A 21,222-nucleotide genomic window follows, 5' to 3' on the forward strand; every position below is an offset into this window, starting at 1 on the left:
TGGTTAGAAAGAATTGGAAGGAAGTTAGTATACACATGACAAGGGGGAAGGTGCTGTCCAATCTTACTCAAAATTCTCCCCCATTGTTTGTTCTTGCTTTTCACCTATTCCTTTTCCCCAAGGAAACAATATTTATCATTTTTTCCCCAACCCCTACATTGGTTTATCTAAAATCTGGTAACTTCATTTAAAATTAGCCAAGGGAAGGAGGCTGGGTATTAAGGTCTTCTGATTCTGTTTCTGGGCTTCTGATCAGGGATAGAGAAATAGTTCATAAAATGGGGCTCAAGTTACCATCTTTTCCCAAGTAGAATTCAGTTGTTTTCATTATTATTAGATTTGCTTTGGTTTCTCTTTTTTCATCTCCTTTTTTTGTCTTCTCAGCAAGAACAGCTTATTCTTACCTTTCTCCTCCCTTGTCTCCCTCTCCTTCCTTTTCAACATCCCTTCTCCTCTCTTTCTTTCTAAGCAATAATAAGGTTTCTATCTTGTGAAGCACACTCTAGCTGTCAATCATGCAGGGAGAACTTTAGTATAGTAAGGGGTTTTGTTTTCAACATTAATGAAGTGGCCAGGATAGCAAACATCTGCCAAGGGGACTCAAACCTTTTACAGCTGTTGGAACCACAAAGACGCTTCCCAGCCTCCAGTGACTATGTCTCGGTAGTACCTTTGGAAGACATTCCCATAAACATATAGTGAGAAAGTTCTCTCTGGTCTAAGCAAGCTCTCACCAAAGTGAGATCAGGAAATCTACTTCCCAATGTGACACCTGCTTTTGCTGTGGGGAGGGAGAGGTGCAGAACCCAGCCAAAGGATAATAGATCACAAGGACACATTTGCAAAATGCTAGAATCAGAAGTTTTGACAAATGCAAACTAAAGATCAAAAATTCACCACTTTGCCAGTCCCTTCTCCTAAAGTCAACTACAGAATCCTGCATTATTAGAATAAATGACAAATCAAACAAATAGAATTAAAATAACAATAGTAGAAATAACTTGATTTAACCTTCCCAAAGACATATTATGTGTAGATATTTTATTAAATCATCAAATTGGGTGTTTATCCATAATCTATTCAGTGAGAAAACTACATCTCAAGTTCTAGAAAAAAAATATTTTTATTTGATTTCATTCAAGTCATTGATTTTTATTTCCATAACAGGCTAAAATGGAAGTGTTAATGAGAAATTAGTCCTGAGGAGAGAGCATGCCAAACTTCTCTAGCTTCTGAGCTTTTCTGTAACAAGAATATATAACAAGACTTAACCAAAGTGGCAAGGAAGTTTTAATTATGAAAATTTTATTTATACACATACACACATAAAAATGCTGCTGTTTTCACAAATTTTTGTGACTTTTTTTTTGAGAAGGAAGAAATATAATTTACATAACTGAAGACACTGAGTATGTCATAGAATTGAAATCCAAAATACACCTTATTCAGAAACAAAGAACCAGGGAGTCAGCCCTTGCTTTGATTTTGATTTGGGGCAAGTCACTTCAACTCTGTAAAATTTTGTCCCTTCAGTAAAATTGGGACATTAGACTAAATGATTTCTTTCCCAGCTTTAAATTTAGCACTCTATGTTTGGATTAATATTTATTCTATTCTTTCTCACAGCAGTTTCTAAGAAAATAAAACATTAAATTGAAAAGATGGCAGGAAAAGACTATGTCTTCACAATACCTGTCATTGGAATAAATAATGAAAATTCAATCAATCACCCACATTTTCAAATATCTAGAGGAACACTAAAGGAACAAACATTAAAAATAAAGGAAGCTTTAACATAGATGCTGTAGCGTTCTCTTATGGTGATTTTGCCAAAAGTACGAATCTTGTTCAAGTCACATGATTATTCTGCATTTCAGTTTCCCTACCTAGAAAATAGGGGTCACAAACCATGGCAACGCACTAGCCAAGCTACTGTGGGAGTATGGGGTGGGGAGATGGAGAGTAGCATTGCTGTTGCTCTATTTCATATGGTGGGTGAGCCAGTTTCATTCTGTTGCAATACTGAAAAGGGAACTCAATCGCTTCAGGATTATGTATGAATTTGAAGCACTTGCTGCTTCTTCAACTATTTAAAAGATGTGTAATTTCTTCAGGATGAGTATCCTCATCACTGATACAGATGCAAACTTCCTCCATGCCTTCTTAAGTTCCACTGGCCAAAAAAAAAAAAAAAAAAAAAAAAAAAAAAAAAAAAAAACCAGATTGCCACTCTAGCAGTGCTGAGTCTTAGACAATAGTTGAAAATCGCACAATATTTGGTGCTTGAAACCTCTTCCTAGCATTTGTAAGAAATAAGCCCTATTGGAAGAGTTTTTTGTTTTTTGTTTTCTTCTGTAAAAATTCAGCATCTCCACCAGGCCAAGATCTTCATTTAAAACACACACTCGTATATTCTAGAATTTGAATATATTTAGCTTTTGATTAATAAGATGCTTTATAAAACAAGATAATTGCTCTTAAAAATAAATATCCTAAGAAATCTTAAGACTGTAGAAGCAGAGTTTGTCAGTCAAAAGAGTGCCAGATGTGGAGTCAAAGAAGTTGTTTTCAAATACGCTAACAAGTATGACTTTGTAGAAGTTATCTCACTGTTCTGGGTTTAGTTTTCTTAATCTATGAAATAAGGTGACTTAACTGGATGGCCTCAAATATCCCTTCTTGCTATTAAAGTATGATCTTATACATATATATAATGATCGTTTTATATATCCTTTCATTTTTTTCATATATATGATCCTTTTATCATTCAGAACCTTAAACCAACCCAGAACTAAGGAGGTATAGAAGTGTTTCTCCAAAAAAAAAAGGGTTTTTTTTATTTTAAAAAAAAGGAAAATTAGGTATACTCAATAGCACTTTTAGACATTAAATTATGTTATAATTTGTCAGCAGTTCAGTGAATAGTCTAGGTCTGGAATCAGGTAGACTTAAATTTGAAATTATGCCCAAAACATTCTAGAAAGACAATTAATTAAGTAGAAATCTCTCAAAAGGGTTATCTTTTAATCTGCTAATTAATTAGATAAATTTCTTTATTTTCAAATCACTCATATGTAAAAGAGATTTGAATGAAATAATCTCCAAGGTCCTGCCTATTTTTAAAATGCAATGATTTTATGATTCTAAGAAATGATAGTGTCTACAGATCATTCCTAATTTCTGGTTAACATCTGGCACTTAATGCTACATTCTCAGCACATCTGTACCTGTCTATCATCTGCTTTGTTTATAATTCTTCCAATGTAAACAATGTACACTGGTGAAAATACTAACATAGGATCATCTACACTCTCTGCATTATGCCCTAAACCTCCCTTGCTTTTGAAAAAAGAAAAAAAATTAATTCCACTAGTGTTATCAAATCCGGTGTCAGAGTTTGGTTTGAAGCCTGGTTCAGGCTACCTTTCCTCGGAGTCCTCACTAATAACCCAGTGAGGTAAGACCCATACTGTAAGGCAGCTTTTTAAAGATAACAAGGAATCACTAGCATCACTGGTACTGTCAACAAGAATATACTCTTATCTTAGCTGGCAAATGGAAAAACTTGTGGAGTCAATCTGCTTATTGAGCACATGAAAGAAAAATAATATTTACAAGAAGATTTTTATGATTAAAAAATTACTTGGTTCTACTATTTCTATGCTAATCAAGTAGGGTAATTATTAAGTATACTGGGTGTAATGAAAACTCCCTTCCTGTTCTAATAATCTAGCTACATTGACTGATTTGCTGTCTCTCCAACAACTTCATACCTATGTATCAGCTGTCCTTCATACTTGGAATGTTGTGTCCTCATTTCTGTCTCTTAGTGTCCCTATCTTCCTTCAAGACCCAATTCAAATCTCACCATCTATAGGAGGCTTTCCTATGCTTCTGGAGTCTGGTGCTTTCTTATCTCAGATTACCTTTTATCTCTCTTTTTCTGTCTCTCTCTGTCTCTGTCTTTATCTCCTTGTCTCTTTCTCTATACCTACACACACACACACACACACACACACACACACACATACACACACATAATCATATCTTGGCTTTTCCCTTTTTTTATTTCCAGAGTTTAGCACATTGCCTAGAACATAATATGTGCTTAATAAATGCTTATTGATTGATTGCTGAGTGATTGAATGACTAAATCTATCATCTTTTGAAAGTAATAGGTTCAACCTTACTTAATAGGCATTCTTCAAGAAAGAGGCTATGACCTCTTTTGTTTGTTGTTGCTTAGCTGTTTTCAGTCATGTCTGACTCTTTGTGACCCCATTTGGGATTTTCTTGGCCAAGATACTGGAATGTGTTTCCATTTCCTTCTTCAGTTTATTTTATAGATGAGGAAACTGAGGCAAAGAAGATTACGTGACTTGCTCAGGATCACATAGCAAGTAAGTGTCTGAGGCTGTATTCAAGCTCAGGAAGATAAATATTCCTCACTCTAAGCCTCCATACACTGAGTGACTCATCTGTCCTTTACAAAGGGCAGGGATTAATACATACTTGGAAATATTTTTTTCCAATGATGAATGAAGAATAAAAAGAGAAAGGAGGAAAGAGGGATGCAAAAAGAAGACAAATTATAAGACCTTAATGGTAAAATGAACTTTAGAGAATGGATACTCTATCTCATGAGATAGAGAAAAAAATTAATTTTAGCTGCCAGGCATCCTGATTGAACCTTCACAAGGCAATGCTAATTTTCATGAGTTTCAATCTTAGGTATAGACAAATATAATTCCTTCACATAAAAGTGTGAAAAAGAAAAGAAACCTTTTATCACTTTCAGTGCTTAACATTTTGATTTGCACATAGAAAATACTTTAAAGATATTTGTTGAAAAGGAATGACTTTGATTGAATGGCTAAACAAATTGTGATACGGGTATGTAATGGAATATAACTGCTTAAAGAGCCATGCTGGATACAAAGAAACAGGGAGAACACATATTAACTAAAGCAAAGTTAAGCAAGAGCCAGGGAAACAAATGACTACTTTCCATACAAATGGAAAGAACAACCACAAAACAACCAACACTGAATGTTGTAACATTATAAAAATAAGTCTCACCCTAAAATATATGGGAGGCCCCTCTTCCTACTCTTTTGTAGTGGCTGGGGTTAGAGGCCTATTAAATATTGTATAAAGAAGCAAAATTCTTTGATGTGTTGATTGGCTTTGCTGCATTTTTTCCCTTCTCCTTTAAATTCTTTGTTATAATGCATAATTTAGGGGGAAAGAAAGTGGGAAGGATGTAGGAGTAAATCTAAGCAATATAAAAACACATTTTTTAAATCTTTTTTAAAATTTTTAATTATAGCTTTTTATTTTCAAAATACACATAAAAATAGTTTTCAATATTCATTTGCAAAACCTTGAATTTCAAAATTTTTCCCTCTCTTCCCCCACCCTTCTTCCCTAGACAGAAAGAAAGAAAGAAAGAAAGAAAGAAAGAAAGAAAGAAAGAAAGAAAGAAAGAAAGAAAGAAGAAAGGAAGGAAGGAAGGAAGGAAGGAAGGAAGGAAGGAAGGAAGGAAGGAAGGAAGGAAGGAAGGAAGGAAGGAAGGAAGGAAGGAAGGAAGGAAGAAAGGGAGAAGAAAAAAGAAAGAAAGAAAGAAAAGAAAGAAAGAAAGAGAAAGAAGAAAGTTTAGGTAACTTCACAATTGTGGGTAGGGTCAGAAATTTTAATTAAAGAATAGAGATCACAAAAGATGAAATTTTTATTTTATATAAATGCATATTGCATATGGCTTTTATAGGGAAAATTAATGTAGCTAGTATAGGAAGGAAAACTATTGATTAAGAAAAATCTTTGTCTCAAATACCTTTGATAAAAGCCTGATAAACCAAGGAATAAAAATAATTAACATAAATATATAAGACCAAGACTCATTCTCCAGTGGATAAGTAGTGAAAATATATCATAAATAATTCTAAATGTAGGAAAATAAACTATTTACAACATAGGAATTATTGCTTCAAATTACTAATAACAAGAAAAATACAAATTAAAATGATTCCAAGGTTTTACCTTTCAAATTGGTAAAGATAATAAAAGATGGAAATAGTAAATAATGGAGAGGATAAGGAAAGATAAGCATATGAAGCATTATCATTCCCAAAATAAGATCTACAGATCAAATATGGCCTTCTACCTGTTTTTATCTGCTTTGACAATAGTTTGTCAATTCTGTATCATAATTTTAGTAATTGTATGAAACATTCCAACCCTTCTGTAAAGCAATTAAGAAACGTAATAATGTAGCAACTACTATAGGGCTCCTCTCAACTCCCATTTGGACCAGGAAGATATCTCAAAACAATATCTGACTATTACTTTTCTCAGGATTTTAGAGGGTTGTTATTTATAATTTTATAGCTCCTGAACCATCAATCAACTGAATTCAGTTATCTTTTAGAAAAGAGATTTACTGAGAAGGTACTAAAAAAAGTTGTTATAAAACATATCCCCAAAATATGGAGCACGTTCTCTCCTTGTATATACAAGATTCCTAGGAATAGTGGTAGTAAGTGGTAGCAACGGTACTAATACCACTGTATTAGTAAATGGTAATAAAGCATACAAATACTTATAGTTATAAATATTTCCTCTTAATGAAGGAAATCTCTGGAAGGAAAACATAAATTACATGGTGCTGGCAGTTTTCTCCTTTCCAGGGGTCCTCTTAAGGTACTCCTTAGATATACTCCTGCCATGTTGGTCAATCACTTCTGGGTCAGGCTGCTCTTGTAATGCTGGGACATCACTCTTTTCCATTTGGCCCAATATTCCACTGCCACTGGTTATTTCTCCTTCCTTTCTAATTTGGGTACCAAAATAAGGGAAGATTTCCATTGTAAACAGCCTATTGTGCTGGCTCCTCCTAGGCCCAGATGCTACTAGGAAAGGATGTGCAACCATCACCCTGCAATGTATGCAGACATTGAAGTGCTTACAAGAACACTACCTGGGAACATCCATCTCAAGGCTGCTGCTCAGTCACCTCCCAAGGTTTCTGGCTTCTGCTATTTTTGCTGTTGTTTCCACTTGGCTCTGCTGCACATGCTAGATGTTCAATCTCCTAGATTCACAAGGTTGATACTTAGATAAGTTTACCTTGGAGCACACATTGATCCAATATCAGGAAAGAATAACCACAAAGAAACAGAGGCTGCTGCTTTGTCATAAACACCATTGGAGTGGTGGAAGACAGGATCAATATTCTTCCCTCATCCAACTCTCAAAACTATCTCAAAGCAGTCCTGTCTCATCACAGTTATAAAGGAAAGAGAATGAGAAATGGGCAGATTGTACCTTTTGTAAGCATACTGAATTTTAATTTAGCAGTTCCTAAATCATTAGACCTTCTGCCTCCACCAGAATTACTCTTAGTTAGAAACTGACTTCCCAAATTTTCAAGTGGTTGCATTAAAAACAGGCAGAAAATATGTCTTCATGTTCTAAGGACTGGACTCTTATTGATTAGTACTTAATTACATTGCAATGATAATAATTATAATAATAATGACAACAGCAATAACAATGAACATTTATATAGCACCTACTATGTGCCAAGTATTGTATAAAGTTTAACAAATATTATTTCATTTTCACAGCAATCCTGCAGGACAGATGCCATTATTGTCTCCATTTTATAGTTAAGGAAAATGAGACAAACTGGAGTTTAAAAATTATTAAAATATCCATAGATTCATTGTTAGGCAAGAAGATAAAAAACAGAATGAGTTTTATGTAAACTGAAATATTCACAGGAGCATTTTTCCTAGTAACAAAAAAAAACTAGAAAAAAAGAGAAATAGAAAAAGTTGTATCACATAAAGCAATTGAATATAACTATCATAAGAACATGAAAAAATCAGATAAGTCTGGCTGAATGTGTGAATTGATGAAAAATGATATAAGTAGAATTAGAAAACCAATATATACAATGAAAACAACAATGAAAATTTAAATAACAACAAATAAAATCTGAATGTTACATGATTGTAATGACCAAGCAAAGCTCCAGAGAAAGTTAAGAAAATGAAACTTCCTCTCTTCCTTGCAGAAATAGGGGACTGAAGGCAGAATGCTGCAAATACTGTCAAATAAGATTGATATATTCTAGTCTTGTTGAATTTATATTTTAATTTTTGTTATAACTGTAATGAAGCTGAAGTGCTCTACTTGTAATTGAATGGGGAGGGTTAAGTGGCAAGAATAGGAGAAGTCAGGGGAAACCACGCATTGTAATCCTTCTTTTGCCTTTCTCTTTTTTATTCTTGCTTGTACTATTGGATTCATATTTCATCTGGGGTAAATGAAACTTAGTTATAACACTCTCTCGGACCCTTATTTACTTTTCCCATTTATCATCATAGGGCAGTTTAGAAAGTTGTAGATCCTGTAGCTGGACTGGAGAAATTCATCCTTTCCCTGGCATCTTTAGCTCCAGAGGCTGGGGCCCAAACTGTGCATTGAGTGAATGAATCTATTATGTTCATTTTGGATCTATTTTACTTCCCACCACTACCCTGTCAAAGAGGATGAAATATAATTAAAAAAATTGAGAGAGGTAATAGAAAACTCATTGGAAGAGTAGGGAGCAGAGGGGCAGCACTGAAGCTGATCTTTACAGTGAAACTACAATTCTCAGAGATTCACCTGACTTCAGGGAACCAGAAAAGAATTTCCTGGTTGGGACACTGGTGAGGAGCAGTTAATCAGTACCTTCTCCTAAAGTGAGTCTTTGGGTGGGAGAAATGGGCAGAGAAGGAATAACTTCTGGGAGAAGTCTAGCCAAAATGGATATAGTTCACTGATAGTGAATCAACACTAGCAGTTATATCTCTATGGTCATCAGGTTTCAGTCCTGCTAGATGAAAGTGTCGGGGAGGAAACAAATTGTTCTGCATGCTTCTCTTATTCAAGTTGAAGCATGTTTCTGTCTTTCTCAAATTCTGAATATCTTTTTCTCTTCTTCCCAAAATTTTCGATGAACAAATCCTAGAAGTACACACACACACACACACACACACACACACACACACACACAGAGTTTTACAGAGTTTTAAAAGAAACATCTATTGTTTTGTATCCTGGTATTGCTGTACCCCATACAGAAGGTTACACAAGCAATAGCTTACTGAGAGGGTAAGGAAAGATATATTTATGAATGAATGTGATTAAAGAAAAAGGATCAATAAAAACAAAACAAAACAAAAAGAATAGTCTACTTTCACTTTTAAGGAAATAAACCATCAGCTAAAATATGACATTTCCTGCATAGTCTTAACCTTCCCCAGAATTGTATGTCTCCTTAAAATTATCAGAGAAAATAAACATTGGTATACATGTGACTGCAGCATGGGCACAGATTATAGCTGTTTTTATATACTCAAAGCCCCAGATAATCAAAGGAATTCTCTCAATAATTCAGTCCCTAAACACTTTCACTTAAAATAGATAACTAACTCAAAAGGGTCATTTGGCTTGAATTTATTTTCAGACTTTAAAGCTGGGTTATTCTTTAGCGATTCTAACAGATGAGAAAATTGAAGCCTGAGACATTAAGTGACTTACTTGAGTCTAGTGCAGTGGAACATACTAAATCTGGAATCAAAGAGTGTAGGTTTAAATCTGATCATTGCTACTCATTCTGTGTGTGACTTTGTTGAAATCATTTCATCTCCCTTCCTAAGCCTCATTGACCACACCTGTAAAATAGGGGAATGGGAGTGCTAAGCTAGAAGGCCTCTAAGAGGACCCCTCCCAGCTCTAAATTCTAAATAGCAGCCCTGGGATTTGAATTCCAGACTTCATGATTACAAATTTAATATAGTCTATGCTTCCTGCTAATTGCTTCAATTCTCCACATAATTATTGCATTTTCTCACCTCATTTATAGTATCTACATTAAACCTAATAAATACCTTTTTAAAATTTCTAAGAATGCAGATTTTCCTTCGATATATTCATAAATTTGCACAGATACTAAGATCTAAAAGGCTCTAAAAATCAACTAAATGAAAGACCAGTACAAAGTTTATGATATCTCAGTAACCCTGTTAAAGCGGCACAAAGCAGAGGATTCTCAATTCTTGGGCCAATTCTATCTTGATACTGTATCTCTGGCCAATTATTTAGTCTCTTGGGTCAAATTTATATAAGCTGCCAAAACATCTGGTCATCTCAATCAGCATAATAACAAATTCAGCCAACTTAGTTTGAAAAATTGTACAGACAAAACAACTTGTTGATTACATTTTTCACCTTTCGATTGGCTGTGCTGGCACATTAAGAGTATGAACACCTCTTGGGAAGTTAGTTTACTCTCTTCTGAAATTAGAAACAGGACAGGCCCTCTGAAGAAAGTCTGTGTAATTTACAATTTAGCATTTGGAAAGTGCTCAGTTGCTTCTTAGATCCAGAATGTAAGGGGGAGAAGAGGGTTGATGGAATATCTGTGTCCCAAGAATAACCATGTGTTTGTTGGATGCAGACTTGGAAACCCTGGGCAGCCAAGGCCGATGCCAGCTAATATCAAGCCCAACCCAATGACAGTTCTCTATAAATACTGAAAAACAATAGTAAATAGCAGCACCAGCAGTAACCAATTAACACTCCTGAGAGAATTCATTGGCTTTTCTGTGCAAGCAAACCGAATTTATATGGATCTTTTTAGGAACATAACCTTTGCACAAAGGAAGGCACACTAATGACCAAATCAGTACAGCTATTCTTAATTTAAAAGTAACTTTATATCTTCAATATTTAATCTTTAGTTAATTAATTTAATTATTCTTTAATCTTTGATCTTTAATATCATGACATAATTTTAGAGTTGGAAGAGAGCTTGGAGGTTTCATAGTACACCTCTTCATTTTATAGATAAAAAATAAAACTGAAGTCCAAGTGACTTTTCCAGAGTCACATTGCATGCAGCTGACAGGGAATTCAAACCCAAATTCTCTGTCTTCAAATCTAGCATTCCTTCCACAGCATCACAGTATGAGTATCAACTCATTACTTACTCAGACAACATGAGAATAAAACTGAGTACTGTCCAGGGAGAAATTAATGCCCAGGGAGGAGCTCTGAAATCCTAAATATCCTAGCCCAATAGCCTTGTCTCTATTACCCCATTTTCATTACTCATTAACATTCTCATGCATGAACTAGAAATTCTATTTTAAAATTTTTATTGTTTTTTTTTAAAGAAATCAGTTTTGTTTAGAGAGCTGGAAGCAGATACAAACTTTGCTTTTTCAAACTGAGAAAATGGAAGAAGAGAGTTTCATTTCAATTCTGGGCAGTAGTGACCACAACTGACCTCCTGATAGTTAAATTTTTTTAATGTCTATCATCTGGGTATAGGTTTAAAGTGAAAGCTGCAGCTTGAAGTTTATAAATTATTATTGTTTCAGATGAAAGATCCACAGTTTTCTGTTAAGCTTTGCAGCAATCACCCCCACCCCAATGCTACACATGCCTCTACACCTGATCTTTTACATAATGATATTGAGATAATGATATTTATATAGCACTTTAAGGTTCTCAAAGTACTCAAAGTACAAAGTACTACAAAGTACAATATCACCATTGATTCTCATAACTACATTGTATAGTAGGCATTAATGTCCTCATTTTACAGATGAGGAAGCTGAGGCTTAGAGATGTTAAATGACATATCCAGGTTCACATAGCTAAGTGTCTGAAGCAGGATGTGAACTCAAATCTTCCTGATTCAAGACCTAGTTCTTTATCTACTCTATCACCTCGCTGCTTTTTGTCTATCTCTACTCATTAAAGGATAGCTTAATTGTCGAGGGCTAACTGTGAACTGATAAATAAGAGTACAGCTCTGTCTCTCCTAGAAAACAAAATATTTTTGGATCCCATCTAAGAATGTATCAAAATCAATTTTTTCAGGTAAGAGAAAGAAAAGGAAAAAATGAAAAGGATTTGAGTTTTATGAAAATAGAATACCAATTGAGATTGGGGTTATAGATAGCTCTAGATTCTCCATGGATTGTTTATCCAAGACTTATAATAGAAGTGATAGAATATTCATGCTGCCTAAGGAGAGAAATTCAATTTTGATGGGGGAAATGGAGTAGACTAAAAGCAAGTTCTAGGTAGAAAGAACCCTGAAACTTCCCTGGGAGCTTGGCAAGGACAACTTAGACTAGAACTAAGATGAACTAAGGTTAATAAGCAAAATAACTGTATTTTGGATAGAGGATAAGAAAAAGGGATTGTGGGCATGACTTAATTGTTCCTACTCTGCTATTAATTTATAAAAGATGTACTCTTGTTTATCATCACTACCAACTCCCCCAATAGTAAAGTGACTTGTTGAATTGTTTGCAAAGATATACAAGAAAGTCTAAAGTCTTTGGTTGGCATCCCCTAAATAAGAAAGTCCAATGTGTGGCTATAAAATTTTATTCTCCTTGATAAAAACCACTGCATTACTAAGAATGCTTCAACTTTAAATGTTATCTTTTCTTGAAAACAATAGTTAATAAAATTATAAAATCACATCTGGTACTTATTATTTATTTAGTGTTAAAGAAATACTTAGTAAATGCTTGTTGATAGGTTCAGATTTAAGGATGCAAGTATGGCCCTTCTAGAAACCTCAGTTATCTATCTTAAATGGAATGTGTCATGGCAACTTTTTTTGACTAGATCATCCTCTATATATAGCCAACTTCCATATTCTGTTAGAAGACAATAGGAGTTTCATATAGAGGTCAATTGAACTGATAATGCTAGAGCATATGGATTATAACTAATATTGCAAAGAAGAGTTTTTCAATTTCTATTATCTTCAAAAACATGAAATCACTCAAATTTTGCATCTCAGCCCATTTTGTATTTCAAGCACCCTGGAAACAAGAACAGTATTCAATATTTGTCTTCAGCTTGCCTGGGTTGTGGCAGATCAATGTGGCTGTCACTGCCCTTCAAAGGATGGAATGTCTCTACTGCTCCAAAGCTATGGCATCATGTCACCCTCTACTGGCAAAATGATCACACTACCAGGAATATGTTGTAATACAGGCTGATAATAAGGATGGTGTTATCTGTCATAAAATCAACAACTTCAACCCCCTCATTTTACAGTGAGAAAAGTGAATCCCACCAAAGTTAAATTACTAGCCAAAATTAACATGGACAGTAAAAAGCAAAATTGAAATTCCAACCCTGGTGTGCTGACTCCAAACTGAATGCCATTTGCACTGACATACTTTTATGTATATAGTTAGTTCATGTCTTTAAGTGATAATCTATATAAAACACTGTCATTTTTCAAACATATCAGATATCGTTTGAGATATTTTCGGCATAGATTGCCAGAGTAGTTTTGAAAACCAACTACTTTTTTAAAGATTGCACAAATAAAAGCTAGAAGGAACACTGGAGATCATCTAGCCAAATATCTCCATTTCCATAAAATGTTAGTGTAACAATAAGACCCACTGCTGAGCCCAAGAGAGCTGGGGCATTTATTCTCTCTATTCCAGAAGTGCATCCCCTATTAAGAAGCCCATCTCAATTCTAGATGCATGACTTCTGTGCTAAGGAAGCCTGGCTCCATAGAAGAGATTCAGGCTCTTTTTTTCCCCAAACTTTTTGGCTTTGTGCATCACTATATTGGATCCTTAGAGAAAGTCACTTAAAACTTAACTTTATTTCATGCCTAGGATAATCATATTACCAAAGGAGAAAATAGAGGGAAAAACTCAATATATGATATAAATAAGACATAGGACAGCTATGCAAAAATAAATGTTAAAAAAAAGACTGAATTCATTTGTCATTAATCCTTGATTAAAAACTTAAAACAAATAGCATATTTTGTAACTTTATAACTACTCTTTGGAAAAGCTGGTATTTAGAACATCAAAATTAAATAATTTGTTAAGACCACTGAGTTGACATTTCATCCTCACCTCAGTTTTATACTCTCCATATAATTCTACCTAAGACCAATTCTTCTGGCAAGTCAATCCATCCTCCTACAAGTGATTATATTCTCTAATAAGTGCTATAGTTGTTGTTAAGTACTTCCCCTGAATACAGCCAGAAAAATGATGATGATTCAGAAATTTCCAGCATCTGAGTCTCACTAAGTTGCCTCCAAGGCTGTTCATCTTAGAATTATGGCACAGTCACCTATGCTCAAGAAAGAAACAGAATGTAGAAGAGGCATCTAGAGATTTAATTTTGAGATCTGGTATTAAGCTCACCTAGTCCAGAATATGCATTGCCTGCTATATATGGACAATTTGTCATTTCTGTTGGGTTAGGGGATGATACTAGTCTTCCCTTATCCCTCCATGGAGAAGTTTTACAAGTCTTTGTCTCTCTCGGAAGACAAAAAAAGGAAGTATATGGAAGTAGTAGGGGAAAAGCAGAGGGTATCAGGAGACCACCCAGTATTTCTTAAATCATCCAAAAGCATTAAATTCTTTAATTTTGAGCCATATTTTAGTAAAAGTTAGCAATGGAGCTATGAGTATTTTCTATGCTTCATGGGAAACGTTCAGGGATTTGCTGGAGCCAGCTCAAACTAGTTTGTGAAAGCCAACTGCTAAATTTTCATTATGAGCATTTATACTTTGAAAACTGGCAAATGCTATAAATAAATAGTTTGATTTATTGTTTTGTTGATTATCTACACTTAAAGAAGGTGATAGAGAATCTTATAATAATGCACATTAAATTTTAAAAATGTGTCATTTGTATGTTTTCCCCTGGAGACTCAGTTATTAAATATTAGTCAGTATACCCCTGGGTATGTTCCAGTAAACCCCTAGAAAAATAAAAATAAGAATTTAGGAACCATACAAGGCATTTAGTTCAACACAAAGTCCAATAAATATAAATCACCAAAACATATATATCATATAAATCACTAAAAAAGAGGTCATCTAGTTTTGGTTTCAACCCTCACAAGTTGTGTGATCCAGGGAAAATGGATTCATCTCCCAGAATCTATCACCTCACATGCAAAATGGGGATACTGATGCTTATGCTACTTACCTTAAAGTATTATTATGAGGAAAATATTTTATAAACCTTAAAACACTATACATGCATATATGATTATCATCATTATCATAATGTAATCAAATAATTATTGAGATGATTGCCTTAATTTTCTTTAAGTATCATCAGGAGCCAGCCAGCCTGTGTTATAAAGAAAGAGATTTAGAACTGGAAAAGTGAAGGGATCAGATAAAAAAAAGACAACAAAAATTTGGCATTTCTTTTCTGAGTTCTGTTATCTTTTTAGTTTCCATGCAGAGAAGCAGCCCTCTTCAGAACCTATACAGGATTTCAGTGATCATTCAGTTTCTTTTCAGAGAATGTCAGCATTCCTTAGAACTGTGATAAATTCTTTAGAAGCTTCCCGTAAGTGATTAATGTAACCTCCTTCACACAGAGTTGACAATAATCTAGAAACCTAGATGAAGGCAGCTATTTGATGATGGGTTCAAGAGTGTTTTAAAACATAATTGAATTCCCTGTTTTATCTAGTTTTTCCACTTCTTTACATGTCCTTGCTTTGAATTCATGGTCATCTGGTTTGATCTGGTAAAAGTATACGTGTGGTTTTGTAAGCTACTCAGTAAAATAAATAATTACCTCAAACATCAACCTGGATATGACTGAGCACAGGTTACCTTATGTCTATCCATATTCAGTTTCATTTCATTAAAGTTAGACCATCATTCTAGTAAGTTGAAATCCTTTTGTTTCCCAATTCTCTCTTCTAATGTATCAGATATCCCTCCCAGCTGTTAGGTCATCTGCAATTTGATTAATCATACCATCTATGCTTGCATTCAAGTCATTATTTTTTATTATGAACTTAACAAACATCAAACCACATATTTCAACAGAAAAGAGGATTACATTTGAAATTAACTTAATACAGTTTCTAAAATACATATTAATTTAACACAACAAAAACAAAGTTGCCCTATGTATATATGTCCCTTTCTGAATTTACTTCTGCTTTCTTCTTTGTACTTTTTAATCTTTCATTGATGCGCTTTTCTTTTTTTGTTTGCAGCATTTCATTACCAATTAATTCTGCTGCATACACACACACACACACACACACACACACACACACACACACGAAGCCCTCTCTTATTGTCAAAAAAACTAATCAAGTAAAGTAAATCAACACATTGGCTATGTCTATAAATGCATAACTCTTTCTATACTTGTATTCCAACAACTCACTGGCAAGAAGTGAGAAGCCATCCAAGTCACTAATAAAAAATGTTGAACCAATAGCACAGCTGGATTAAATTTTTGGTCCTCACTTCCCCAATGTGTTTGACTAAAGTATCAAGATACTCCTGCAACACTTCCTCACTAAAGTTTGGTCCCACAAATATGGAAATATGTTAAAAAGGATTGTACATATATAATTTATATTAGATTGCTTGCTATAAAGATGAGAGGTAGAAAAAAAGTTTTGAAATATAAAATCTTACAAAAAATGGATGTTGAAAATTAGCTTTACAGTTATTTAGAAAAATAAAATACTTTTGAGGGAAAAATAGTTTGTCTCACTTCAATCAACCCAAAAAAGAACTATAGTCAAGAATTTTCCTACCTACTAATCTTTGCTGAACATGCCTGGGGTTCCACCTGTGTCTTTTCTACAATAGATAGCAGAATTTGTAATAATAATCACTTGACCTCATTGTCCACTTGTTGCACTGCAACTTGATAAGCTCTTTTAAGTAAACCAAGTTGTTGTGGATTAAAGGTGCATTGCTGCCTCCAGAAGATGCTGTCAGATCTCCAGTACAGCCTTGATATCAAGAAACTTCCAAATTACTAAAGTGTAATTAAGGTATTTCCACAGAAGTTAATTGGTCAGAGTTGTATGCAGTTGGAAGGGGTATCCCCCTAAGCGATCAGATCAACACCCAGGTTAGACACAAATAATCCCTATGAACATTTTATGTGGTTGCTCTAACTTTGTGAATCTCATGTTTCTTATGAGCTAATTCAATTCTGCTTTGCTCATAGAATACAGCACCTTCTCTAATGAGTATATGCCATGCTGGGCAATCCTGTACCAGTATCTCCCATGTCATACAATCAATTCTAAAGTTCTTAAGAGAAACCTTCAGAGTGTCCTTGTATAGCTTTTTCTGATCACCTTGTGAGCATTTGCCCTGTGAAATTTCTTCATAAAATTGTCTTCTTGGCAAAAGTACATTTGACATTCAAACATTGTGGCCAGCCCAACAGAGTTGGGCTCTCTGCAGTAGAGTTCGAATGCTTGGCAGTTTAGTTCGAGAAACGACCTCAGTGTCTTGTATCTTAGACTGCCAGGTGATCACATGTATAACCTATATTAGGTTGTTTATCATCTCAGGGAGGGAGGAAGAGAGTGAGGGATAGAATTTAAAATTCAAAACTTAAAAAAAAAGTTTAAAATTCCTTTTACATGCTGTTGGGGAAAAAGTAAAAATATTTTTTAAAATTTTATTGTTCAAGAAGTGCTAAATATAATGCTGGTGAAACCCAGGCCCTTGTAGTTTCTATATGCCTTAGATTTATAAACATTGTCATCTGCCCAAATTTTATTTCTTTTAATTTTTATTTAATAATAATTATATTGACAGAATCCATGCCAGGGTAATTTTTTTTACAACATTATCCCTTGCACTCATTTCTGTTCTGATTTTTCCCCTCCCTCCCTCCACCCCCTCCCCTAGATGGCAAGCAGTCCTATATATGTTGGATATGTTGCAGTATATCCTAGATACAATATATGTTTGCAGAACCGAACAGTTCTCTTGTTGCACAGGGAGAATTGGATTCAGAAAGTATAAATAACCCAGGAAGAAAAACAAAAATGCAGATAGTTCACATTCGTTTCCCAGTGTTCTTTCTTTGGGTGTAGCTGCTTCTGTCCATCATTTATCAATTGAAACTCAGGTCTCAAAGAAATCCACTTCCATCAAAATATGTCCTCATACAATATCGTTGTCGAAGTGTATAATGATCTCCTGGTTCTGCTCATTTCACTTAGCATCAGTTCATGTAAGTCTCGCCAAGACTCTCTGTATTCATCCTGCTGGTCATTTCTTACAGAACAATAATATTCCATAACATTCATATACCACAATTTACCCAGCCATTCTCCAATTGATGGGCATCCATTCATTTTCCAGTTTCTAGCCACTACAAACTGGGCTGCTACAAACATTTTGGCACATACAGGTCCCTTTCCCTTCTTTAGTATTTCTTTGGGATATAAGCTCAATAGAAACACTGCTGGATCAAAGGATATGCACAATTTGATAACTTTTTGCATCTCCCCAAATTTTAGAAAGATTATCTCATTGATTTAGTGCAGGAGTCAATTGAGCACTTCAGAAAACTTTGGGATAAGCCCTTGGTCAAACTAGAAAAAATCAAAATGATATCTAAATAGGCCCTAGCATGTTAAGAGAAGCCACCAAACAATTTTTAAAGTTAAATTCTAGGAGATATTAGACAATCCAAAAAGTATATATCTGAGAACTCATGACCAAAATATTTTTCATTCATCTTCATTGCTAATTCTGAAAAGGCTGGAGATTTCCCACAACTTCAACTTGATACAGTTCTTTCTGCTGAACCTTTAGCCTAAAATCAGTAGCATGGGAAGTGGCAGTTGTAGGTACTGATATCATTCAGACCTTAATAATTTGTGAAGATGGGTAGGTAATACAGTGGATAAAGTATAGGGCCTGGAGTCAAAGAGATCTCAGTTCAAATCAAGTCTCGGACAGTTACTAGCTGTGTGACCCTATCCTGTTTGCCTCAGTTTCCTCATTTGCAAAATGAAGTGAAGAAGAAAATAGCAAACCACTTTTGCCAAGAAACCTCACACAAAGTCACAAAGAATCACAGAGTCATACATGACTGAAACAATTGAATAATAGCAAAATTTTGTGACGAATACTGTTTGTTTTTCTTTGCAGAACAAGAGAATGACCCCTACTAGGTGCCAAAAAGATAAAATATACTCCCCTTTTGAATATTTGAATGTATTCCCATAAGACATATCTGTTCCCAATAGTATATCAATAAGGATATCATAATTATGATCATAGAAGTAGCTGATTTGTTAATTCCAGACAAAATATTTCTAGCAAGCTTGGTTCTCACTAATACCTGCCATGTTCCTTTTAAAAAGTGACCACAAATAAAAAGAAGTCTTGGGAATTTTCATGATGTTTCCATAGCAGGTGAGCAGCACTATGATTAATATTTAGTCCTATTTGATAGTGAGGACCAGATGACATCAAATGTTCATCCTGCCCGCCACATGTACCACTTAACTCTACAAGGTGATGTCTGGGTAACTAATAAGCTCTCTCTGGTTCTCAAAAGGTTGATTGACTCGCTCTCCTTTCTAAATGCTGTTATCTTATGTCATTGATCTAGGGTTTATATTTGGACATTATCCAATAAAATCTAAGGATGTTACTCCACCATCTTACAAGCTCTTGATCTTTATTACTTCCCTAGCTATGTGGATCCATGTCCGGACTGCTCACTGGAGGATTTTGGTACCATCCCGAATCCTGATCATGAGTGAGGAGTGAAGGGGTGGAACTCTCAAGGATGGTCAAAACAGGAGTTCATTTATTCAAAATTCTCTCAGGCTTATATACCCTAACACCCTTACATATCTATAGCACACTGCGCATGCACTAACTATATACTGCACATGCAATACACATAAACAACTTGCTATTGTGTGCAGATATCTCCTTGCCACTTTAGTATAACTCTGATTTAATCGCAACACAGGTTGTCATGCTCCCTAACTTCTCAGGAAGGCTGAGAGATCCCAAGGGGTGATGGGGAGCCAAAGCAGATGTCAGCAGGTCCCCTTGCTGGGTTGGAGGTCTTATACCTCACCCTGAATTCCCCACTATCTGTGACCCTCTATAGATCCACAACTCATTTACAAAGCATAGCATATAAAAATTTTCTTTATAACTTTTTATTGACAGAACATATGCATAGGTAATTTTTTACAACATTATCTCTTGTGCTCACTTCTGTTCCAACTTTTCCCTTCCCTCTTTCCACCCCCCCTCCCCTAGATGGCAGGAAGTCTTATAGTATATCCTAGATACAATATATGTTTGCAGATCCGTACAGTTCTCTTGTTGCCCAAGAAGAGTTGGATTCAGAAGATAGAAATAACCTGGGAAGAAAAATGCAAATAGTTCACATTCATTTCCCAGTGTTCCTTCTCTGGGTATAGTTGATTCTGTCCCTCATTGATCAATTGGAACTGAATTAGATCTTCTCTTTGTCGAAAATATCCACTTCCATCAGAACACATCTTCATACAGTATTGTTGCTGAAGTGTATAATGATCTCCTGGTTCTGCTCATTTCACTCAGCATCAGTGCACATAGCATATCAAATTAATCAAAATCTTAAAATAAACTAAATAATATTAATTCACCTAGCTTTAGCATTTCACCTGATTCATGCAATCCTCCTCAGACCAGACGGAAATAGCCCTAACTTTTTCCATACCTTCCATGGGAAACATATGTTTATATATGTATATGTATGTGTGCATATGTAAAATCAGTCTATACATACTGTATATCAGTTCTTTCTTTGGATTCAAATAGCATCTTCTTTCATATGTTTGTGGTTAATTTGGATATGTTTAATAATCAAAATAATTTATTTGTTCAAAGTTACTCTTAAAACAATATTGTTGCTATTGTATACAACATTCTCTGGGTCCTGTTGTTTTTCATTATTTCATGCAAGACTATCCATGTTTTTCTAAGATCATTCAGCTCATCATTTCTTATAACATAATGATATTCTATCACAATTATGTACCAAGTTTTTTACATTAAAAAAAATCTTTCAATAGATATTTTTGCACAAGTGATTCTTTTCCTTTTTTTCTAATAATATCCATAGGAAATTAGCTTTGTTTTGTGTGGCAGCAAATTTGTTTCTTTTTAATACATATTGCTTTATGAATCATGTTGGGAGAGAAAAATGAGAGCAAAAGGGAAAAAGCATGGGAGAGATTTTTTTTTAAAAAAGTAAAAAGAAAAGAAAGGAAAAAAAACACAATTATATACCACAATTTGTTGAGACATTTCTCAATTGATGGATATTCCCATAATT

This window comes from Antechinus flavipes, chromosome 3 (assembly GCF_016432865.1).
Source record: "Antechinus flavipes isolate AdamAnt ecotype Samford, QLD, Australia chromosome 3, AdamAnt_v2, whole genome shotgun sequence".
Classification (NCBI taxonomy): Eukaryota; Metazoa; Chordata; class Mammalia; order Dasyuromorphia; family Dasyuridae; genus Antechinus; species Antechinus flavipes.